Below are 25,271 nucleotides of genomic sequence, written 5' to 3' on the forward strand. Positions count from 1 at the left end.
GGGGCGGATTCAGAGGAGATCTGTGATTGGAGCTTTCTGTTATCTTCTAACCACAGCAACGTAGCTGGCAGCACCCCTGGCTCTACATAAAGCAGCACAATGTATGCAGGCTTGTGTCTGTGCAGTGGTGTGAGCTCACATGCCTGCAAGTACAAATATGAATAATATCTGTTTGTAACATGAGTCCACGTGTGACAGAAGAAACGTGAATGTAAATATTAAAGCATCCACATAACTTGCGCCCTGATCCGTGTGTGATACTAAACTAAAGGCAATGACTTAACATTCAGCATGTGGCACTATTTAAGAAATGCTTAAATACAAGATCTAAGGTCATTGACCGTTTATTCCTATTTTTTTTAAATGGTATCAACAATATGTTGTAAAATAGATAACTATTAATGTTTGCCATTGTCTCTAGGGATTTGAATCAGTACAACTGCAAATTAAAGGCAGACAGCTACAGCTGGAAATGGGGTCAAAGCACAAATCTAGATGATCACTGATTATATCTGACCTAAACTTCAAATACATAACTGGAGAAAAACTTCCTTACCTAACACAAACCTTTTTTTTTTTATTAATAAAACTGTTGATTTAAACATTCAGCAAACCTTTCCACAGCGTATATTTCTACCTTACTATAAAGATTCTTTAGGACCCAAGCAACAGTTGATATTATTAGTGAAGTTCCACTTCCCCCCATACCAGTGACATGCAGTCCAGGTAGGCAAGGTAGGCACTGCCTACCCAAGGGTGAATTGATATTTTGATTATTTGTTTTAAATAATATAAATATATTTTTTTTGTTTTTCCATTTCCGATAGCCTACAGTACCTATAACCCCCAATTTCCACTGGATGTCCGCTGCAGTACGTCACCACCGCGCCACCGGAGCTGATAGGTTTCCACTTTAGTCTATGTGTTATTTTCCACTGGGTCCACTGCAGTGCGTGTCTACTCCTTCCCAGCTGCGGCAGTCCGGTGCCCTCCGCCAGATATACGCAGGGCTTCTATTTCTGGTGAACACCGGAGCACGATGCATCAATCAGCACAGAGCAAATGAAGCTAAACAGGAAATTAAGCACACACTCTTACTTTTCAAAATAAAACACTTAAAATTATATTTCAAGTAACTACATCACCAAAACGTCATAATGTGTAAAAACAAAATCACATTCACTAGATTGTTTCCTCTCATACTGTAACTGCACTGTAAACTGCAGCAACTTTGATTTAGTTCATGTTTTACTGGCTCAGTTTTATCTAGCTAAAAAATGTGGCTATGACAAATCCAGAGAGTCCAACCTTCTTGTACTCCTTCGTTAGGAACACTGACCTGTTTATTGTTGCGTTTATAACGCATACCTTTAACTGTGTTCTTGCGCGATTATATAAATATCATGAGAACTCCTCTGTCTCGTGACGTTACAGTCGTCCAACCGGAGTGCATTGTGGCACACTCAACACGCAACCGGTGGGGATTACCGGACGGTGGACAGCAGGGCAAAACCGGATTGGTGCCGTGACGCAGCGGAGACGTATCCAGTGAAAACCCCCAGTAAGTTTGAAAGTGTCAGCATTTTGTGCTTTTCATAGCCCAAATGACGAAACATTGCTATTTCCTGGTACGGCACAGACACTGCACAAGTCTCACTCCGCTGTAAGGCAGGAGGAGGCCACACCCCCTCCCAAAAGCACGTTGCTGCTCTGCCTCTGTTTCCATAGCGTGTTGTTATGTGTTTGCCCATGCGCAGTCAGTTCCCCAAGATGAAAACCATTTAAGTAAAAAGGCAGTTCTCTACGCTGCCTTTGGACGTAACCGCACTATGCTAAATGCTATACGTAAGTTCACAGTGCATTAGTGAATTGATACAGCGTGGCTGCTGCTATGTTCTCTAGCTAGTGGTCGGGATAAAACTACAGGCAGGATGACAGCGCTAGAGATGATAGAGAAACTTTCTTGTGAGAAAAAATGACAGCTTTTAAAAGATGGAAGACCAACACCTGAGCTACCAGACCTTCAGCAAAGGAAATGTCAGAAAATTATTCTTATTTTCTACAGTGAATGGTACAAAAGGAAGGATTGGCTTTGTGGATGTGCCTCAATCAGGCTGTACTGAGTTGTTGTTGCTGCTGTCATTTTCTCTGTTTCCAACACAAACAACGGCTGTGCTGCCGTGTCTTTAGATACAATATATCTTGTTGGGAGAGTATGGAGGCTGCTACTGAATAATTGTTTAAGTTTCTTTAATGGTATTTTACAATGTTGATTTTGTTACATTAACACTTGCCAGCAGAAACATATGGAATTGTCATTGATGTCGACATTGGTGTCGTCACTGCCCCATACATATGTATCATTTTCTCAATTCTCTTGATGCTTTCACTATTATTTATTAGGTAATAGTGTATAATATTATAGCTGACTCATTTGCCTCAGCCCACGAAACTATGAACAATATTGTGGCATTTTTGCATATTAACCACTGAAGCTCAAGCCACTTTTCTCCAAAAATCACATACCCATAACAAATAATGTTTTTCAAAGCTTCACATTACGTACATTTTTGTTCAGATTGAAGTAGGATCCTTAGTGGTTACAGATGATGTGAAATTTTGGAAATATGATAATGAGTGACAATAAATCATGTTTTAAATACAGAAATCGGTAGTCTACTAAACAACCTAGAGATTTACTGTACATCAATATAAAGCCAATTCTCAATAGAGAAGGCTACAAAAGCAGAAATAATTTAATTAATGTATGGACATCAGCAAGTTTGGTGATAACAATAAACATTAGGCCAAAGATATACATGTTTTTCAACAAAAAAGTTCAGGCGGAAGCCCACTGTGCCAAATCTTTCCACAAGTTTGGGAACACGTGTGTAACTGTAATATGTCAGTAAAAATGATTCCAATCATTATTAGTCTTATGTTACAATTTGGCTTGAAGTAAACACATTAATTTTTATTCAGGTTCCTGCTGTGCCATGCGTAATGCTATTTTTGCTTGACACAATGTTGTAAAGCTCAGAACCTATAGAAAATGGTGATATCAAACATTATGTGACCAGTCTTTAGCCCTGGACAATCAGAGCTGGATAAAAGAGGGACCTGTCATTTTACGCATGAGTGCTGTTTGCTCATTGGACACATTTCTCCACTGAGAAATGCCCGTATGTCTGTAATGGTGGTATCTATCTGACAACACGACTTGGATTTATCAAAATATGGAGTTTTGTGCACATTAAAGCTACTTTTGATAACAAACAACAAAGGCAAGACACAATTTGTCATCATTGCTGACTTTTTCCGTAACATGTACAACCTGTATATCAGTGTATTCAGCTTTTCCTGTAGTTTGACGTAGTTTTCCCTCTTTGAACATATAGGCCTGGTGTGTGTGCTGTGGTCTTTTGTTCTGACTTTGGGTTAGCTACAGTTTTAGCTGAATATCTGCGTATTATGGAGAGGTATGAAATGTGTGATTGAATTCATTCTTTACAACATTTAGACCCGTGAGAGTCACATAGGCTTGAGCTGTCCGTGCGGGCGGGTCCGGTGGGGCTGAAGAGGTTGATACTGGTGACCTGTTTATGGTCTACCCGGATATTTTCCCTAAGCTGGCTGGAAAAGATAAAAAACTAAAAGTTGTGTTTGAAGATGAACAGGGTACTTACATTAGCAGCTCATGTCTTATACCAGTCTTGATGTGTAAAATTGGTGGGTTTCCTGGGGAGGGACACAAGAAAACCATTGTTACTGAGAGTCATAAAGCTAATGAGGAACTGCTTACCTATAAAATTACAACTAAGCCTGATCTATTTTAGGACTAATCTGCACCAAACCACACATAGAACAGATGATACGGTTTTCCCACGCAGCATTAAAAAAAGAAGGAAGTAATCTGATAAACCTGAGGGCAACTTGTACACAAGCTCTGGCCAACAAAAAAAACAAGCAGCATCACATTATTGTTTAATGCTTGAATGAAGCACTGGGGTCCAGTAATAGTAAGACAGATGTTCTGGATGCATTAATATTTAGGTGGATGATGAATAAGTACAGTCTCAGTGCTGTGCTCGAAAACCAGACAAGATTGCTTTGCCTCATAAAACTGAGAATTTGTGAAAAAAACCATTCCTTTCAATGATTTTTCATAGAAATGGGAGGTTTGATGTGGGCCTGTTACCATGCTTATTACAGAAGCATTCCAGTTATTATTATTATTATTATTATTATTTTTTTTTTTTTAAGCTCATGGATAACTGCAGTCTTCAACATTTGAGGAAACTCAAGGAGGAGGAGTTATTGATTGTCTGAGGTACATCTGGACCTCAGCAGTGAAAAATACTTACAACATATTATGGATTTTAAATCTAAAACAGTTTATAATAAAGCTGCAGATTTTGGTATCTGTATTTTTTTAGAACGCGGTATTGGTACGGTTACCGAAGTACAAGTATGTAGCGTTTTACGATTAGGGTTAGGTTTAGGGTATAGGATTAGGTTTAGGGTATAGGATTAGGTTTAGGGTTAGGTTATAACACAATATCGCAACAATTTTTTAGGGTTAGGTAAAGGTTTAGGGTTAGGTTCAGTCTTAGTCACCGACCTACTCTGGCCGATGACCAATGTTGATAAAGCATCAACACAATATTACTCAGCAAAAGTTAAAAAAAAAAAGCACCGTCTAAGATTTACCCAAATTGACATGTTGGGGTGATGACTGCACTTAGAGAAACAGATGATACTGTCAAAAATAATTCCTTTATTTACACATTCATCAATAGTTTAGTCAAATTAAAGAATAGAAAACAGCCATGGAAACCTTTTAATAGTGTTGTTTAAAGCTGCAATGTGTAATTTTCTTTGGTGTTATTTGGTCAAATATCTATAATCTTTGAGCATATTGTTATCCAAAGTGTAGTGAGTGGACATTGAATCTCTGCTCCTTCTCCTGGCTCTGTAAATCAGCTTTAGAAATACAGGAAAGTGACGCTGGACTTCAACCAATCAGAGATATTTCTACCAACAGGGCGAGCCCATGAGCTGTTTTAAGCAGTACTATTGGCGCTGGTGCTGCTCATCAAAAGCCGATGCGCGTTCCCGATCTGAGAGTAGGGACAGTCCCATTGCAGATATTCCAGCTAAAGACTCGAACGTGGCTTCTGGCACAGCGTTCACACGGCAAATCAAAAGGAAAAAGGAAGATCGAGGTGAAGAAGCAACAGAATAAAGGCACAACTGTGTTCAGGAGGAACAGATTGGTCCCTCTGACTCGGTGTGTGCGGTGAACTGCGCGCGTTCCGCTTTCAGTCTGTAAGCAGTTCGCCCTGAGTCAGAGAGAGAGTGATAACAGACGGTATAAATAGCTTGTAAAACTAAGAGAAACATCATCCAAGGTGGAGACAGAGAACAGACCCATTTTATTTGCAGTGTGGAGTCTGTCTGCTCTGATCAGCTGGGGTCAGGAGGCAGATTAGCAGCTGCTTGTGTGTGAGGAGCAGCGCTGAGCCTCTTACTGTCTCTTACTTTATGTATCTAAAACATCAGCAAACTCTCCAATAACATAATATTTAACTGAACTTGTTGACATACCATTGTTGTTGTTTGCTAATATTAGTTGTATTTTAAGCACTGTCATTTTTCATGAAAATAAACAAAGGTGTGTATTATGGTGACATTTTAAATCTTAAATTTCAGAGGTCAGAAATGTTATGTAGCAACACAATTCATAATTCCTAAACAACCGGAAAGTGTGACGGGGCAGCACGAGCAAAAAATGACGTCATGATAAAAGTTATAATATTTTGGAGGTAAAACAAAAGTTCAAAAGAAGACTGCATGGAGTTGAGATGGATAGATAAGAAAGGGGAAAGTGACATTACTTTGCTTGAGCTAGTGTAGATACTGTTTGTCTGATCCTCAGTATATTAAGCAAACCCACTAGTCACCTATCGTTATTCATTACATTCCTTTGTGTTGCATTTAGAGGATTTACCTGCGCTAACTTCCTAGTCCTATTGTTAAACACGTACCCTCTTCAGAGGGAACACTGGTACTACAACCATGTTAAGCTGTGTCAAGCCAAGATTATAGCGCATTGTGATTTTGTGCATAATAAGACATCTGATTTCATGTAGGCTCATTGAGTCCCCCTGCAGGAGCAGCAGGGGGACTCAATGAGCCTGTTTTTTTCACGCAAACTACTAGTTTGATGTAAAGCTGTCCTTAATTAGTGACAGATTTAGTAAATATGACAAAAAGTCACTTTTATAAGAATTACAGACTGCTCCTTTAATACAAACTATCAGATCTCTAATCTATTTCAAATGAGGGGCAACTTCCAATGAACCATCCAAAGCCATGTAAAATGTAATGTAAAACAGTGTTCAACTTTGATTTTCAAGACAGAATCAACACTCACAAAACTCAAAAGAGCTGTGACCTTTTCTAGTAAATGTCAAGAAAACACACACACACACACGCACACACACACGCACACGCACACGCACACAGAGCTTTTAGCACTGTTAAAGGTCGTCTTCTAATGGCCTCAAACTGTTATTCAAAAGAATCTAAATGACAAGAACAAAAACATTATTCCATGGCCTGTAACAACAATGATTATCAATATCGGTTAAATTATTGTAAGATGAAAAACATTTCTAATATTACCCAAATGTCAGACAATGGGCTGACATTTGGTCTCTTATGTTTTCTTTTATTTTTTGTTAGATAAATAACAGAACTCCCAACGTTCTTAACTTCCAAGTTTGTTCTGACCCAGATGTACTGAATGTTGAATCCCACTGGATCTTACACAGCTTATTAGCATAAGTGACGCCCACTAAACACCACATAAGGACAGGTGTTGTGCTGTGTGCAAACATCAACGGAAGTACAAAAAAGAAAAGAACTAATCAACAAATAACCCTAGGGCTGTTATAGTCTTGACTGGGTTTGGGTACCAATGGGATTTTATAAAATCCCAAATTAAAAAGAGATCAATCATTAAAATCCCTTTAAACTAAATAACTTGTTTTCTTTTTAATATTTCTTAAATTTAAAGCATGCATCATTGTGCTTTGGAAGATTAGGCTGTGAGGTTTTGTCTTAGTTCGAGTGCTCTTGACCACTCGTAGAATTTTATTTTACCTAAGAAAATTTGTAAGGCATTGGTGAATCCCAAAAACCATTGGGTACTAACAAAATCACAGATATTTTAATAAAATAATAAAACTCAAGTCAGTCATTACACATTATATTTAATTCAGAAATCTAGTCATTATATCACTCCTTCAGTGCATGCATCAAAGTATGGTGCCAAATTAGTTTAGAAGACGGCAAGATAAATATCAAAACTGAAACGTGGACTTATCAGTAAGTAGAGGATGTACTGGACGGGTTTCTTTTTGGAAGAATGCTTTAAAACAACCTGAAAGAGAGCAAGTGGGTTGGAAATAGATGGATGGAATAGAATTTCAAAAATATCAATTTTAATTCATCAACTTTATATTCATATAGCGCAAAATACATCAAAGTCATCTCAAAGCGCTGAACAAAATATAAAGGCCATAGTAAGAAAGAAAGATTCACATGAACAAGCATTTAGCAACAGTGGGAAGAAAAAACTCCCTTTTTTATTGGAAGAAATCTCCAGCGGAACCAGGTTCAGAGGTTCATTGATAATATACAATTCAATGAAATGTTTTTGTTTTCAGATTTATCTGTACAATACCAAAGTAGTTTTTATCATGAGTAGTTGATGACTGATAGCCAACTTGTCACAGTATGTTTGTAGAGTAAGTTGGGTTTCTCTTTTGCTTTATGTCACTCCTGGTCCTGCTTGGCTTGTGAGTTTGATTAACACGTCTTCCCTCTTGTCTCTCAAAGATGATGCCAATCTTCCTGCGTTGAGGTTCACTTTCATTTTATATTAAAACTGTGCATACTTTTATTTGAAAGATCAATTGTGTACTATTTGCATGGTAAAGTAGATCTGTAATCGGGCCTTAAAAGTTAGACTGGACACGGCTCAAGCCCAACGGATTTGGGCCTATACTCGTTCGAAACTGATTTTTTTCTAAGCTCCAACCCATTACAGCGCAAGATTATTTAAATCTGGGGACGCACACAGTTATTTTGCCTTTCGTAAAGAATAAGTCATTCATTCTTCTAGAGGCCAGCCTTCAATTCACCTCCTTAGCACCTATTCACCCATCTTGGTTGCATCACCTGACCGCTTATTCACCAGACAGCGTCTGAGCCCCACCCGAGACTGTGTAAATTGATAGAAAATAAGAATGAACTCTAACTGGCTCATTGGGTCTCATCAGGTTCAGGCAAAAATCGGATTAGGATTTTAGTGTGAACTTAAATTGATAAATTGCAATAAACTGATATATTTTCCTTACTTGAGCTGTGGACACTCTTTAATTCATTCACCTGACCAACATATTGTTTCCCACGCACTATAATATTGCACATATATTGCTCAGGATACTTTGAAAAACAATTACTGTAATGCATATTGAAGAGCCCAGAAATTATGTCCATGAGTCATGACCACACTGTAAGACAAGTGTTCCAAATCTCCAATCAGTATGAAGATTCGGGATAAGAGTTTCTCCTACTTGAACAGTTTACAGTATTCAGTCAGCAGATGGGAAACAACTTATGTGTGGCTAAAGATGAATCCCACAAGTGAAGCAGTGTGACACACACTCTCAAAAACCCTGCGTGTTATACTGTAATTATGCAAATGACTCAGTAGTTGGCAGCAAATATGCCAACCATCTTAAATATGCACTATGCATTAATGGTGGAATTTTTTTTGTCTGTGTCTTGTTTTTATAATTGACAGATATGTGTTTGTGTACAGTACAACAACAAAACCTGTGCCAGAGTTTCCCTAATAAACACACATTGGTAATGATTCTTTTGAACCTTTCAGCATTGAACTTACACGTCTTTGTAAAATTATTGCTGGAAACAGATTAGTTGTAAGTTTGTAAGTGGTGTACCGTAAAATCTGATTAACATTTAGTAGGTTTTATTTCTTCACACATATCATGACTCATAAATGGTTTATGAAACATAGTTAACTACTAGTAGTGAAAACAGTAACTTAAAGGAACTTAGGGCAGGATTTTTGTAAAAATAAACATTAATTTGAAGTCTTTTAATGCCAATGGTGGATGAAGCGTTCAAAATCAAAAAGAAAGAGCCCACACACATACAGTATCTCCCTATTGCTAGCAAACATAATCAGACAATACATGATACAAATACAATCGTCCTATTTCAGTGCATGATTAAAATGTTCACTATAACAAGATGCACACATACATACAACACTCAGAATCACTTATACTAGTGAATGAAGAATACATTATAAGAATTTGCATATTTGGTGATCACAACTTTGGTTACTAATAAGCCATTCTTTAAACAGTTTCTTGAATGGAGCAAGGGTGTCTCTGACTACCACTGGCAAGTTGTTCCAGCTTGTGCAACCCTACATTTATGGCAAAACTGCACTTTTTATACTATACTTCACAGTCCCCCTCAGTGTGGATCTAGAGCTGGTCTCACAGTTTCTTTTTTTATTAATTTCCCCAGACGTAGGAGAGCAGAGCTGTTTAATACCCTAAACACACGTTTTTAATTTTTTAAATAAATGACAGTGAATGTGCATCCTCTGCGTCTTGGAGATCAGAAAAAGACAAGCGCGGTGGACCAAACTACTTTTTGGGTAGTAACGGACTCTGCTACGGCCGCAGAGGCATGCGTGGAGGTCTTGCAGTAAACAGTCACGTTCACCGCAAGTAAATAAATAACTGTGTCACAGCATCAGCAGCACTGCTGTGAAGAGTTAAAGGCAGGGTAGGTGATTTTCGAAAGCTAGCATGATTTTGAATGTAGCTTCACCTACGGCTCTGCCTTTACCCCCCTTCCTCCTCCCCTCTGTGCTCCGTCTCACTCACATGCATGAGCACCCCTGCTCCAGAAACGGACCTAAGGTTATCGCTTGTATTGTGTAGAAACTTCATCGTCTAATGTCTATTTCAGCAGTAAGTAAACACTAAACTTTATAATTATATATGTTAAAAAACGTGACTAAAAACTCAGTTTTAAGTCAATCACTAGTGACGCGCTTTGAGTGTTGGCTCAAGCATGCGAGGGGTCGAGAACGAGTACAGTCTTTTTTCATTGGTCAAAATTTTTACAGGTTTACAGCTGCTAGAGATGACAGATTTTCTTTGTTCCTTTTTCAGAAAACATAAGATCTTAAATTCTGTCAGGACACAAAGACAATTTCAACCAAAAACTGAAAAAAGTGTATCTGGAGAAATCACCTACCCTACCTCTAATGCATGACACTTAAACTTTAGGACCAAAATAAACCAAATTTAAAAAGAAGATTTTGGACAAACTCATGTGCAGCTTTTTTGACTTACGCGCATGGGAGACTAGAGCTCATTATGAATTAGAAATAAACAAACCGAGAGACAAAGACACAATAAGTCAGGTCTTGTTATGCCTGCTAGTGTTGGCATGATACTTTCACTTTGACACATCCATACCTTATGCTGGGTTTCGTAAAGTGATCATCTCATTTAAAGCTGCATCCCATCAAATAAAACCCTTGACCTCCTTCAATTTGGAGAAGATTCCATCAATCCTGTCATTTGCCTTCAAGTGTGCCTAAATATAAAGCCACAACCTCACTGCTCCACAGCATATCTGAAAGGGAATTTTTTATCCTTGCTGTTTGAACTTCCTCTGACCTCTGAGCAAGGGGATAAAGTGTAAGGAAAACAGTGTGAAAGAAAATGGAAAAACATCCACCAGACATCTGACTTAAATATTCTACTATAAACATAAAGGAAAACTTTTCATGCAGATGTTTTTTTTTGTTTTGCTTTGACTTTTAATGAGTTTATGTTTTACTTTAATGAAGTTCAAAATACAACGTTTGAGTCCATAGGGATTGAATCATCAAACATACAAAGATAATTTGGTGTTTTTCCTTTCATTACTGTAAAGACCTGATGTGAATGAATAATGGTTTCTGTACGTGCTTTGAGTCTCCTCGAAAAAAGTGCTCTATAAATTCAAGCTATTATGATTATTATTATTATTATTATTACTGTCTTTGTTTATTTTTTCTAATTTATTTATGTTGTACATTTTGCACTATTAGTCCTATGTTAGTATTTACTGTATTTCCAATGTTAGTATTTATTTTTGTTCTTCTTATACCGTGTTTCTGGAAATGTGAATTTCCCCTCTGGCGATCAATAAAGGTGTATTCTATTTTATTTTATTCTATTGGGGATGCATTGAAATGAAAATTCTTGGCTGAAACCAAAAACTGAAATGAGGAAACCAAGGTCAAAAACCAAAACAATGAAATAAATTATTATGCCAAGTATTAGTACCTAACCTGACTAAAATCAAGGCATTTCAATTGCATGAATTATTATTAATGCTTCAAAGACTGAATAATATGTTCCTATTTTAAATTGATTTAGTACTGACATTCCAACAATGCACAACATGAAAAAAATATGAAATAACATTTCTAACTCATGTTATATCAAGAATAATGTACAGGCCTATAACTGACTGGGCTGCTGAAAGAGTCAAATTAAATGTTTTTTCATAAAAACATAAAGTGCCTGTAAGTTCTGGATGAAGAGCACCTTCTCTACTTTATCACAGTGAAGTCTGTTCATGACAGTCTCTCATTGTTGGCGCCCTGATCTCCTTCTCCTGCTTTATGTGCTTCACTGTCTCCAAGCAGGTTTTCTGCATCCTTTACAGCGTGGATCATTTCTTTAAAACGCTGATCAAGTACAGCTGCAAATCGCAATGAAATTCAGAGGATTTCTGTGAAACGTGTGCTGACAGACTCCAACGCCCAATTAATGCTTCTGATGCATAGTTAGGATTTTTTAGAGACATGAGTCAGGCTCCAGCGTAGGGGTCCACGTCGACAGTCAAAATGAGGCAGAAACACAAATCGCACTTGAGAGTGTTTTCCTTTTTTACCTTGTCTGCGCATGCTGTCAAAGGTCGACACTACAACAAGTGCAATATTTTTAAGACAGCAATGCATGTTTTTGATATTGCAATTAAATAAACTAGTACAGTGCCCGTCGGAAGTATGCATTCATGTGGGCGCATAAGTACAGTTGTCATTTATGGCCAAATGAGAATATGTTTGAAGATTGTATGTACAAAGAGGTGTACATACTCTGTACTCTGTAGTGTTATAAAGGGGTTTATTTGCAGGTGGAAAGTAAAATAGTGTGTGCAATTTCCCTGGTTGAATTTTATGGGACATGTGCATGATAAATGTTTGTTTTTTTTTACACTCATTTTTATATTTTTTTTGTTTGATGAATTTTTCTGTAATGTTTGTTTTTGGAGTCATTATGTGTATTTTTGTATCTTTCTGTTGTCTTTTTGTGTATTTTTGTATCTTTTTTTGTGTAGTTTTGTGTATTGTTGTTTGGTGTATTTTTCTGTAACATATGTTTTTTGGAGTAATTTTGTGTGTTTTTAGAGCCTTTTTGTATATTTTTATGCATTTCTGTTGTCATTTTGTGTACTTTTTGTATAAATATTACAAGGTAATATAATGAAAATAAATGCTAATAATACAATGAGAACACTAGTAACTATAATAAAAAATATTAATAATGAAAAAGAATGGTAATTACAAGAATAGCAATAACTTTAATACAATAGTAGTAGAATTATACAATAACAATAACAAAATAATATAATAAAAATTCAGTAACTATAATACAATAAAAACAATAACAACATAAAATAACAAGGTAATAGCAATAATAATAATACAATGAGAATACCAGTAACTATAAGATAAAAGAATACAAAAAAAAGTGTGTGCGTGTGTGTGCGTGCCTCCATCTCCTCCGTGCGTTATCTCTTACATACGTGCGCGCGCGTCATGCACATAATCCATCAGGTTGTTGAGAAATTTAAAAAAAAAGAGAGAAAGACCGAAAGTACCACGAAAAATAAACGTTTTGCAACACCAAAGTTGCAACTCTCTCTCAACGGCTCTGTGTGCATTCACCGTGTACATCCCGATGTAGTGCACACACGCATCAGCCGTGTGTGTGTGTGTGTGTGTGTGTGTGTGTGTGTGTGTTTGTTTGCATTGTAGCTGCTAGCATCTTTCTTAGCACATAGAAGAATATAAGAAGAAACACTCACCGTTGCGCAAAACAAACAATAATCATAGTGGACCCATTCGCTCACAAAAACGTTACATTCCTCTGTCTGAAGAAGCAGAATGTTTGTGATAAGGTCGACTAATGACTGTCAGCACAGCCACCATCCACGGTCATGGAGACGAAGGAGGAAGTCCATGAATCGAGATTTAAAGGAAGTTTGGAATCGCGGGACTAATATTAAATAACCATCAAATATTAACTTAAATGACTTTTAGTGGTACAAAAAGGTTTTTAATATTGACTTTTTTTTTTTTTTTAACCCGGAACCCGAAGTTGTGCGCTCAATACCGCGCTCTTACCGAGGGAGCCGTAATCTTAAATTTAACGTTTTAACCGTTTTGCTACACCAAATTACTCCAAAATAATAGATGCACACACTTGGGGTATTTGGAAGCCGTCGACTAAGTTTCAGGTCGAACTCACACCGCGTCGCGGAGATATTCGCTCCACACACAGACACACACGCACACAGACGTTCCTTGCTTTTATAGATAGATTAATTTATTTTATTGCATAATTGTGACCATCACCAGCCCTCCCTAAGGAAGGGTGAGAAATACTTTATTAAAGGGAGGATATTAAAGGAGAGGGCAATGTTACACCTAGGTGAGTTGATTATTTTAAAGAGAGAGTGAGATGTGAAGTTGTAGTTGAGTATATTGTGCTTATTGTGTTACATGTATGTACTCAAGCCAGTCTGGTGAAGTTAGTGTGAAGCTTAGGTATAATGGTGGTGACTGTGGACAGAGGGAAGGAGTGAGTGATAATACCTAAAACAGGTATTTGGGATCAACGTGTCTAAGGTTAAGCCCAGTATGAGTTTTATCCCACAGCCCAAGGCGTGCCAGTGCATCGTAGACCAATGTATGTGCAAGAACCGCTACTGCAAACCCAAGCGTTGCACTGGAACTGAAGATGCAGCCAGGCCAGCAGAAAGAGCGGCGGCCAGGGAGCTCCACGCCACCACCCCACAGCCGAGCAACCCCCAGACGTCCCCAAGATCCCAAGCCTAGAGGCAGCCACCGCCCCCCATATACACATCCGAGAAAGCCCCAAGGAGCCGAGGACTCAGCGCACCCTGCCACCAACCCCAAACCCACAACAAAAGGCCCCCGGTCAACATCCACGCGGTGGGAGTGCCGCCCCTGTGCCACTACTTAAAAACACAGGCGGTGGCCCCCTCCACCCCCAGCCCCACCATCCAGCCCCCCAAGGGTTGGGTATGGGTGTGTGATACACCAAGTGAGTGGGCCAGACCAGCTGGGAGTGAAGTGTCCATGTAGGGGGCCTGTCTGGTGTGAGCCCGGCCCGTCCGCATGGTGGGCGACCAGAGAGGGTAGATGGCGCAGATGCAGGGACCTGAGAGGGAACTTTTCATTGTTTTCACACCATGTTCTGTCTCAACATCTGCTTAAAGGACACTTTAGTGCTCTGTATCCAGACTCGCATCATCATAATATCCTGTTTCGGCCGGGTTGTTTCAGTGCATTTTTGGTTTTCGGACGAAATTTTCAGTGCATCACTACCAGTGATCATCAACTTCGAAACCAAACTCCTTTAATGTAGGAACAATGTATAAAAGTTAGTAGTTTACTGCAGCTTTGCAATGTGTAAAAACAAATGTTAGAAACTAAGTTGGATGGCGCCATCCCTTCTTTCTTTTATTATTTCTCTTATTTTCCTTTGGGCCGGAGCAAACTGTCCATTGTCCCTCTTCTGTGCTGCAGTCCAGAAGTTGGAGACCTGCAAGGTTTAATCAGAGCTTAGCAGGTGTTAACCCTTTCTGCGCTAACCCGAAGTTTCAGAAATAAAGCCAGCTCTTGCTTCTTTTTAGCAGCAGCAGGAATGCACACAGCAGGACTTTGCTTACCAGTTAAACAGTGCCACATCTGTTTGCACTATTAACAAGAGGCTCTAATACTATATGCACTCCTACTCCCGCTGCCTCTAATTTTCTCAATTTGTATCACTCCATCTGCTCATAGCACACACACTGGTCATGAAAACCAAAAACGCAGTTCATCATTAAAGAAGTGGTGTGCTCTTATAACACAGCTAAGAGAAAAGACTGAGAAGTTGGTTCACATAATTGAATGCACAGGATTGGCTCTTAAAGCACATCGTTTGTACACAGTAGTTTTCTTAAAATAACTAGATGGGATAAAAAAAAGTCAAATTGTATAGCTCGATAGCTGTGTGCATGTAAATGCATTGATTGTCCCAAATGTATCCAAAAGCTATTAACAGGGCTCAACACTGTGACCAAATTGGTTGCATATGCGACTATTTTTTGTGACAGAGCGGCTGAGCACTTCGTCTCATCCCACAGAGTGCACTTATCTTCCTCCCTCGCTCCGCGATGCGGGTGAGGAGACGGTGCATGCTCACGCAACTTGGCTTCGGGTAGTGCAACGGTGAATGCGCCTAGTATAAACACCAATGTTCTCCTTTGGACTGCGTGTGGTCCACAAACGGAGCCAGGCTCACATTGAGGGCGGCAGTACATGCCGAGCGCAGCGATGGAGCGTACACGCTCATCAGAATCAGCATCGAGGGGCCAGAACTGATGGACTGTGATGTCAGGCCAGATGATCAGCCAGGCCGAAGAGGGTTAGGAGACCCCACTATCAGAGCTGGGCCCTCTGAATTAAATTTAATCCGTTGAAGCAATGCAGATGGTTATGCTACTGTTAATTTAACTCAAGTACAGCATTTCTGCAAAACTAAAAAAAAAAAACAGAATACATGGTAAATGGACTTCATTTCATATAGTGCTTTATCACCACACTGAAGAAGTCTCAAAGCGCTTTACATATCAGCTCATTCACCCAATCACTCTCACATTCACACACCAATGGGACAGGACTGCCATGCAAGGCGCTAGTCGACCACTGGGAGCAACTTAGGGTTCAGTGTCTTGCCCAAGGACACTTCGACACATAGTCAGGTACTGGGATCGAACCCCCAACCTCTCGATCAGAAGACGACCCACTACCACCTGAGCCACGGTCGCCTGCGGTAGGACAGGTTACATGTAACCTGTTGTTATGCTTTGCTGTTATTTAAGATATTTTGGTTGTCTTCTTTTAAAATTATAAAAAAGAAATTACCTGTTAATTCAGTCACTGCTTGTTGCAGAAAAACGTAATATTAACACTGAAACCTGAAAACATTTAGCAAATATATAAATATATATTGTCAATCTTTACTTCATACAAAACTACGGTACGCCAGTTAAGTCAACTATTCATCAGCAGTGCCACCACTGGAAAAGTTAGTGTAGAGCCCTGTATTAACCTTATTTTGAACTATTATTTAAGTTTATAAGCAGTGTTCCATGAACCTGTTGCATTTGCAGCTATAAATGGTCTGACCCTGAAAAGAAAGATGGACGTAATAAATATGTCATTAGTCCAACTCGTTAGGCTACTAGCTTGCTATCAATGTTGCTGAACCCTTACTGGAGTAAGAGATAATTCTGCTATCAATAATAGCCAGCTAATTTCCATACATGTGATCAATTATGCTTCTCCTGCTGTTACAGAGATGCTGCCAACAAGCTGGTTTTGACAGTTCTTCTCCACTTAACATTCGCTTTACTGAATAAGTGAAGTCGTTGACAGCAAAAGGTCAAGCGGCTTATTTCTGTGTTAGATTGTTGTACTCATGCAAAGTGTCAGTGAGTCCTTGGTGTCTTACAGACAACTTGATCAGCTTTTTAAACACAGAGAAGAGAAGAAGAGAGGAAAGAAAAAAAGGGGATGTAACGCAAACTGAAACAAAACGTTTCATTGGCCTGTGTTATAGAAAATAGATAATTGTCTGGGGAGAAACTAGCACGAGAACAGGGAATTGAGTTGGACACACATAACGTGGATGGATGAATGCACTCCATCGTACAGCAGGTGACTGCTGTTAGATATAAATACATAGATAGGTCAACTAAAGGAGAGCTGTGTTAAAAGACAAGGACAAAAGACAGGCAGGAGCAAAAGTAGGACAAGAACAGGCCAACCCAGTACCCATGGGATGTTTATAGATAAAGAGAGGCCACTCAGACTGACAGCACAGTGCTACTGTATGTTTACTGCTCTGCCACAATAGCATGTTACACTTTGTAAAAGCAGGACGTTTGAGAGCAATTTTATAGCTTTTGAGAGATATGTATTTGGCTACAATAGATTACTTTTATGGCATATGAAAAACGTACTAATTTATTTGTGGTGACTATGACAACGCTGTAATGAATAGTTAAAGCAGAACTAAGTAACTTTTTCACCTTAATAAATCCTCCTCTTAGTCACTGTGAGGGTAATACAAGTGTTTATGGGGTGATTGGGGGGTCTTTCATCACTCCCTGCTGTCTCTGGCCAGAAAACTGCACTTGCAACTTTCCTGCCTCCGACCCGGTGGCAGTCTCGCAGCTCTGTTCTCGTTCTGGCGACAACATGTACTGCTTTATGACAGCCCAATACACACTAAAGGTGCATTCACAACAAACGCGACTGTAGCAACTGCAGTCACATCAATCGCCCGTGATGAGTAACTTGAACACAGTGGTGCTTTTTGGTCACTTCATCGCTCCAGTGTGTGTGTGTGCATGTGTGTCTGCGCAGCAGGGGAGACAACTGGCTGATCACTTCCCTTATCATAAACAGTGCCGTTTTTACGGTATAAATGGTCAACTTACTGAGATACTAAAGGATGAGCTCACTCAGAATGCAGGCTTATTCAAGATTAACCGCTTTTGGTACGTTTAGGAAGCCTCCCACTGCTCGTCTCACTGAAGCGGGAGGGAGGAGCTGCTGCCTCGGGGGTGCGGAGTGTTTTACGACAATGACATAACCAAAAGGGACCTTTAGGGGGAGCGCTAAGCGAAAGTTACTTATTTCTGCTTTAATACACAAGTTCTTTAATCACGATTATATGTGACATTTTAAAAAACTTGAACGTCATTGTTCCACTAGATGTTTGCTGAGAACATTTGGATCGCACACAAGAGAACAAGTGTCCAGTTGGTCTAAGAGGAGCAGGTTGGCATTGCTAAAGTATGTAAACAGCAAGATGTTGGATTAACGGACAGATAACAGACATGAAGCAGGATCTCACAGCAGCTTTGTTTAACTGACCAAATGGAAACAGTCTTACACATACCAGTCCTGCTGTTTGACCCTCTTACTGTCTGAAACTGGCCTTTAGGATGCAGATGGTTGTTTAAAAACAGAAGAAATGGTTTTTCAGAGTTGTGTTAGTGCTCACTCAGACATTGCTCCAAAGCTAAGGGGTTGATAGTTTGAGTACAACTGGCTCCTAAAGAATAGTTGGTATCTGGAGTGCCATGTGTGCACAAGCTAGCTTGCCAACAGCCTGCTGTGTAATAGCAAATTGACCGATACAATTTAGAGGCAGAAAGTCTCCTGCAACCAGAGATACAAAATATTTGGTGTTATTCTATCAGTGATGTGATGAATAACTATGTAGCTTTGAGTTTGCTCCCATCATCAACCAGTCAGCAACACATAATGGTTATGCAGCGCTGTTGATCTCATGTGTAAAATCATCCAAAACACCAGTGATGGTTTATAAACCATCTCTATGCTTCCACAGACCCTACTGAGGATGGTGATGGATATTTGATCAAACAAATGAAGCATAAATTGAATGTAACTATAGTTTTTGGATTATTTACCAATAAAACTGGTGAAATGAATGCCTGTAATATGCTATCTTTGCAAGATAATATGGCATTAATGTATTTATTTGTGGTAAATATTGTGCTTTTACTTGGAATGTGACGATATACAAAGTTCACAATATGATACTTTTGAAAGGTGGAAAAAGCTAAAGATGAAAATTTATTTTAAAAATGTTTATTAATATGCACTGTCCCTCACTGTCCAAATTGCAGTTGGAGAAATAATTATGCCTTTATTTGACAAACACTGGTATGACCTTTTTAAGTCAATTAGAATATAAAAAAATGTATTTTTAAAATAATATTTTTTAAATCAAATTGGACTCTATACTGCACTTTACAATATAGTTTTGCGGATACACGTAGTGATGCATTTAATTATGGATTGTTCACAGAAGTGATTAACTAGAAAAAAGTTGTCTGTGAACTATATTACTAAGACTTCTCTTTTGTAGACCCTGTGACTCTAGCTGCCTTTCCATTACCCTTTGAAATGCCCAAAATCTAAATAATACTGGTAATAGAAACACCTGAAATTCAAAAAAAAACTCAAATATTGCTAAAAGGTTTTTGTGCTTTCATGACGAGAAATTTCAGACGTTTCGATATTGAAATGTGTATTGAATATATATTGCAAAAATCTGTAATGGAAACCCAGCAACTATTGCATTTATTTACCTGCCTTATTCATCACTCACACTGTTTTGACAGAACCCTCAAGGAATCGATGCAGCAGGGCTGAACCGCTGCGATGATATATGGCCAATCTCGTTTTGTGCCAGCCTCCACGGTTTGTGAGAGGCAGTGCCAAGTCCAGGAGATATCAGTACTCCATTTTCACATTTCTTCACTTCCTTCTGACCAGCCACCTGTGAGTAAGCTGTTTTTAGGAACACAGGCCAGCTAAACCTTTATTTTTCACTATTTAGAATAAACTACACTGAGAAATAGAACATTTCTTGTCATCTGTCCTCGAGCTGTTCATCAAAAGAACCAAAAACCTTACAGCACGGACCAGGTGGGCGCCCGAGGATAGACTGAGAGCACCTCAGGCTGCAAATTGACATAATCACATCATCTGTGTCGTTTGTTTGGCTCTGAACAACAGCCAGTAGCCTCATAATGAGTTCATATTTCAGACCTCAAAAGGGTTCATCTGGTAATATATGCACAGCTAAACCCTTCATAGGAAAAATGACAGTCATCATGAGACCTAAAAACAATAGTGATATTTATAACACATTTTTATTGATTTAATTGTTAGTGACACCCCATTCAGGAGGAGTCTCAATTTGATGTATAACTGCATTTTTGCAGATTGGCAGTGACCAATCTGTAGACAGCTGGAGAGATGGCTGTTTAAAATCCAGTGGTGGACAGTAACAAATACATTTACTGAAGTACTGTATTTAAAGCTGATATCTGGAGTTTCTGAGAAAACTATGTTTATGTATGATTCTTTTGAAATGCAAAAAAATAACTCATTCATATACATTAATGTATATAAGTCCCTCCTTCATCCTATAGACTTCTATACAAATGGAAACAATCGCCGAGTGCGCCCAGCCAATAGGCTTTGACTTCCTGGAGCTAGGACTGTCAATCAAAGTGATTGGAGTGCTGCGTAAACTGTGCGCGGAAACGAGGCTGCGCATCTCAAACAGGTATCACTCTGAGCAGCAGAGCGTCATGGAGGAGCGCTCTGAAACCCCAAAGTTACCCATTCCATGATCAGCAACGTATAAAGCTGGATAAACGTTTTTGTGACCGCAACAGGATTTATCTCAGAGCTGCTTTTCAAAGGTGGAGGGACATGCTGCCTTTAAGAGGATTCCAAAGGACCAGGATTTGGCGACATTTCTTATAGACAGGTAATAAACATGTTTTAATCAAAGGTTATGGCACTCCATGTTATGTTTTGCAATGCGCGTGCACAAACGTAGAGGCGTAGCTTCTGATAGATCGGCAGAGGCAGGGGAAGAAGTAGAGCTGTTAAGGGCGGTACATCGAGACATTCGCTCAGAAACTCCAGATAGCAGCTTTAAGTCGTATATTCAAGTATCTGTACTTTACTTGATTATTATTTCTGCGGGCTACTGATTACTTTAGCTCCACTACATTTGTAAGGATACTCTCATTACTCTACTTTTTCTCTCCTGTGAGCTCAGATTTATTTATTGCTTCAGTTCTAATACAAGAAAAGTTTCTGTTGATCCTCATACAGGTTGTCACAGTTCCACCAAATCTTTAATACGTCATGCTCGGCAGTGCAATAGCAAATCTAAGAGAGGCAGGTCATGTCTAATAGTGTTGTTATTGTTTGGACAATCACTTTGGCAGAGATTGACCCTGAGAATGACAAAGATATTCCTCCATGGCCTTATTTTAGGCCCACGTTCAAGGTTTTTTTAAAACCAGAAGCAGCAATTTATGCAATGTCAAGTCTGGTTAGCTAAACAAAAGACAAACTTTGCATTCTATTAGTTATTAAGCGTTTGTTAATACACTAAAAAAATATATAATTGCAACACTTTTGTTTTTGCTCCCATTTATCATGAGCTGAACATCACCAAAAAAGATACAAAAATACACATGATGACTCCAAAAAACATACATTACAGAAAAATACAACAAACAAAAATAGATAAAAATGAGTAAAAAAACAAAACACATTTATCATGCGCATGTCCCATAGAATTAAACCAGGGAGTATGTACACTTCTTTGTACATGCAACCTTCAAACACATTCACTCATTTGGCCATAATTGACAACTCTACTTAAGCCTCCACTATATGAATACATACTTCCGACTGACACTGTACTAGTATCTTAAAATCAAAACCAAAAGTACATACAGATTATCTACTATAGTTTATTCATCCATCTTTTTTCTGACCCCCTTGCACCCCTTGCAAATCAAAATAGTTTACATTAACGTCAAAATGGCTTTCTAAACCATTAAATGCCATTAAATGGCATTTGACGCATTTCAAACAAAAATAGAAGTCATAATGTGACACTTAAAGCTGTTAAACTTTGCTGCATTTTATAATTGTACATTGACGTTCTTACATTCTTGGATAATCCATTATTCTTCTGAGATACAACTATTTTATTCTAAGATGAATGGGGAAACAGTTTAAATAAAGACGTCCTTTCTCATGGTTGAACAACTTGTATGTTTCCAGAACACCCAAATGTCAGAGATATTTTCCTTTTCACAAAACTTAAGTTGATTTCCTTCAGTGTTTTACAGCTTTTCTTGTTTCTTCAATATTCCCCAAAATAATGAAAAAAGTATTCATCTGTCTACTTCACTAATTTTAATCAATATAATGACCCTGGTCTGGCCATTCTAATTCAAGAAAATTACTAGCTGCCACATCTACTGAAATGAATCAGTGACTGCCTGTGCTTTTTGATCAAATTCACAGCTGTATTTTCAGATATTTCATAACGAGACAAAGGTTTAAAACTTAGTATAAGCTTAGAATGTAGTATAAAACATAGATAAGATGATTGTTTCAACAATACCTCTTACTGCATCATCAAACATATCAAAATGTATTGCGAAAAGCCGTAATGGGTCAAATGAAAAATAATTCACACAATCTACCAAAACCAGATAGTTATGGTTTGTTTTCATTTTTATAATCCTTATGAGTAGAAAAGGTCATACCCAGAGTAAGTATAGTATTTAAGTATGCCCAGAGTTAAAGTCAATTTATCTTTGCAACTAAAATGTTTTGGTCTTTTTTTTTCTTTCCAAAACTATTGTGCTATTTTTGTGAGCCCAATAGTCTCTACTGTATCGTATCATGAACTCAATGTATTGTCCCACCCTATTACGTACTAGACTGATAATCTTAGGCTCCCATTATGCATAAGAAAAATGGGCTGGCATTCACTGACACCTGCCTTATCTGCCCCTCTTTCAATCTATCTGAGGAATGACAACTTATTTCCTCCATCAATCTTTTGTTCACAAATTTAATTTAAAGCCAATGCAATAAAGCTCAAATCATCATTCATAAAGACCTCTTTGGTTGTGAAAAGATAAAAAACTTTTCAGCTGAACTGGGCATCAAATTAAAACCAGGTATTCCTACTTCCTACTGGTATTTACCACCCTACAGTATAAATGCTAAGGAAAACATGTCATCCATAGCTACTCTTATCTCAGGAATATTACTGTGTCACTACCAGACATGCTTAAGCACTGATAAATGTATCAAAAGAAATACAGCCCATCTTCCCTCAAACCAAGCTGTGTTTGCTGACATTGTTTTCAGTCAGCATTATAATATTAATCCACGGTTGATCTGTGCGTTCCTTTTCCCTAATCAAATATGTCTCCCTCTTCCATTCTATCAGCTGGTTGTGCTGAAATGGGTCTCTCTCTTCAAGCTATTCAACACTCTTTTTTTTTTTTTTATCCCTTCCTCCCCTTCCTCCCACCTTCCTGTCCTTCTCCCTGTCTGGCGAATGAAAGCTCTTTAAAGATGCCCACAGGCTTAACCACTGACAGTATTACATGAGCCTGTCTCACTCAAACCAATCCCATGCTAATTGAGAAGCTTACGTCCTCCTCGCTACAGTGGCTTTCGGAAGGAAAGGGACGCTAGCACTTCCCTAACATGAACATAAACAAAAGGAAATGTGCAAATACATATACCTTTTTTTAATAATATGGCTGTTTCATAGGTCTGATAAAACAAAACAAAAAACAATAAGCTACATTACATGTCAATGGACATTACCAAGTAGGCAATATTAGTTAATCCTTCAGTGAAATCATTTGTTTGTACTCTGCTTTACACTTGGTGATGTGAGTCATGATGGTCTTATAAGAAGCCTAATCAGCTTAAGAGAAATCTGATGTTTTCAGTCAAACAGCACTCTGCATCTGTTGTCTTGTTAGCAAATATCAGCTGTAAATGGACTTGGACTTGATTTTATATAGCACTTTATCACCACACTGAAGCAGTCTCAAAGCGCTTTACATATCAGCTCATTCACCCAATCACTCTCACATTCACACACCAGTGGGACAGGACTGCCATGCAAGGCGCTAGTCGACCACTGGGAGCAACTTAGGGTTCAGTGTCTTGCCCAAGGACACTTCGACACATAGTCAGGAACTGGGATCGAACCCCCAACCTCTCGATCAGAAGACGACCCACTACCACTTGAGCCACGGTCGCAATACAAGAATTGATATGTTATTTCAAAGAATGTTTTGTGTGATTATATACTGATTATATACTCAATGAGGAGACCATTGTTCAGTTCTATTGGTTTTTGAGTTATTTGTGCATAATTCGCTCAGTGCCATTGACAAGATAATTCGTCATTTCAAATCAAAACGCTCAGTGCCCTTGACTAGAAAACTCGTCAATTGCTTTTTATCACTGAGATTACAAGAATACACCCTGGCGGAGGTCCCTCATCAATATCTAAGCTGTAATTTGATATAGTGACCAACTGGTGCCCTGAAGGTGGCAGCAGCGCACCTATAGATGTGAGATTAGCCACTAATGCTACCATTAGCTAAGGAGGGAGAAGCAGGGACGAGGGGCATCATGATCCTATGAAGTGATATTGTGAAGTATCCAGCAGCTCACAGCACCACATACAGTACTAATCCAGAACATATGTGGACCTGAATGGATTATTAATAATGTTGTGATCGTTAGATGAAACCATCAACTAAACGGGTCATCTCTGCGTGTCGGGAGGAAAAGGAAGTTACAAAATACAGTAAGCAAAACATTCAACTGTGAGCCAGATAGCAAAATAATAGCTGACATGTAGGTGGTAGCAGAGCATATTCGGATGAGAGATCACCCGTGATGGGCAGAGCACAGAGGGAGAGGAAAGGAGTTTACGAGACAGAAAATGGAGCTACGAGAGTTGATGCTGAAGTTCTCACCAGCTCACAGCAGCGCGCACTTTTTGCTCTGAAACTGGCAATTTGTGTAAAATTTGCTCTATTCAACTGCTGATTACAGAATAACTAAACAGGCTACAAACATTTTTTTTTTTTTATGAATCTTTCAGAATCTGGTGTCAGATTTCAGATTTTCATAGTACAAAATATTCTGTGAGTCTTTAAAAATCAGACAAAATGCTCTAAAACAGCTGGCACTGAGGGGGGGGTAGAAATTCTGAAAATTGCTGGTACTGAATGAGTTAATGATGACATTTTCATACAAAATAGAGTCGTTAGCAGATATCTATTTTTTACCCCCTAATGTAGTCATTGCCAATTTGCCTGAATTCAATGAC

General features: G+C 38.7%; 1 protein-coding gene across 1 annotated transcript in view; it reads right to left on the minus strand.

The window, feature by feature from the left end:
- Positions 1 to 25,271, minus strand: part of dlgap4b (discs, large (Drosophila) homolog-associated protein 4b) — a 141,308-nt gene that overhangs the window by 50,656 nt on the left and 65,381 nt on the right. The window contains exon 3 of the mRNA XM_028446681.1: positions 3,687 to 3,738. The gene's annotated coding sequence lies outside the window, so the exon portion shown is untranslated. The remainder of the gene's footprint in view (positions 1 to 3,686; positions 3,739 to 25,271) is intronic.

This window comes from Gouania willdenowi, chromosome 5, assembly GCF_900634775.1.
Source record: "Gouania willdenowi chromosome 5, fGouWil2.1, whole genome shotgun sequence".
In the NCBI taxonomy this organism is placed as follows: domain Eukaryota; kingdom Metazoa; phylum Chordata; class Actinopteri; order Blenniiformes; family Gobiesocidae; genus Gouania; species Gouania willdenowi.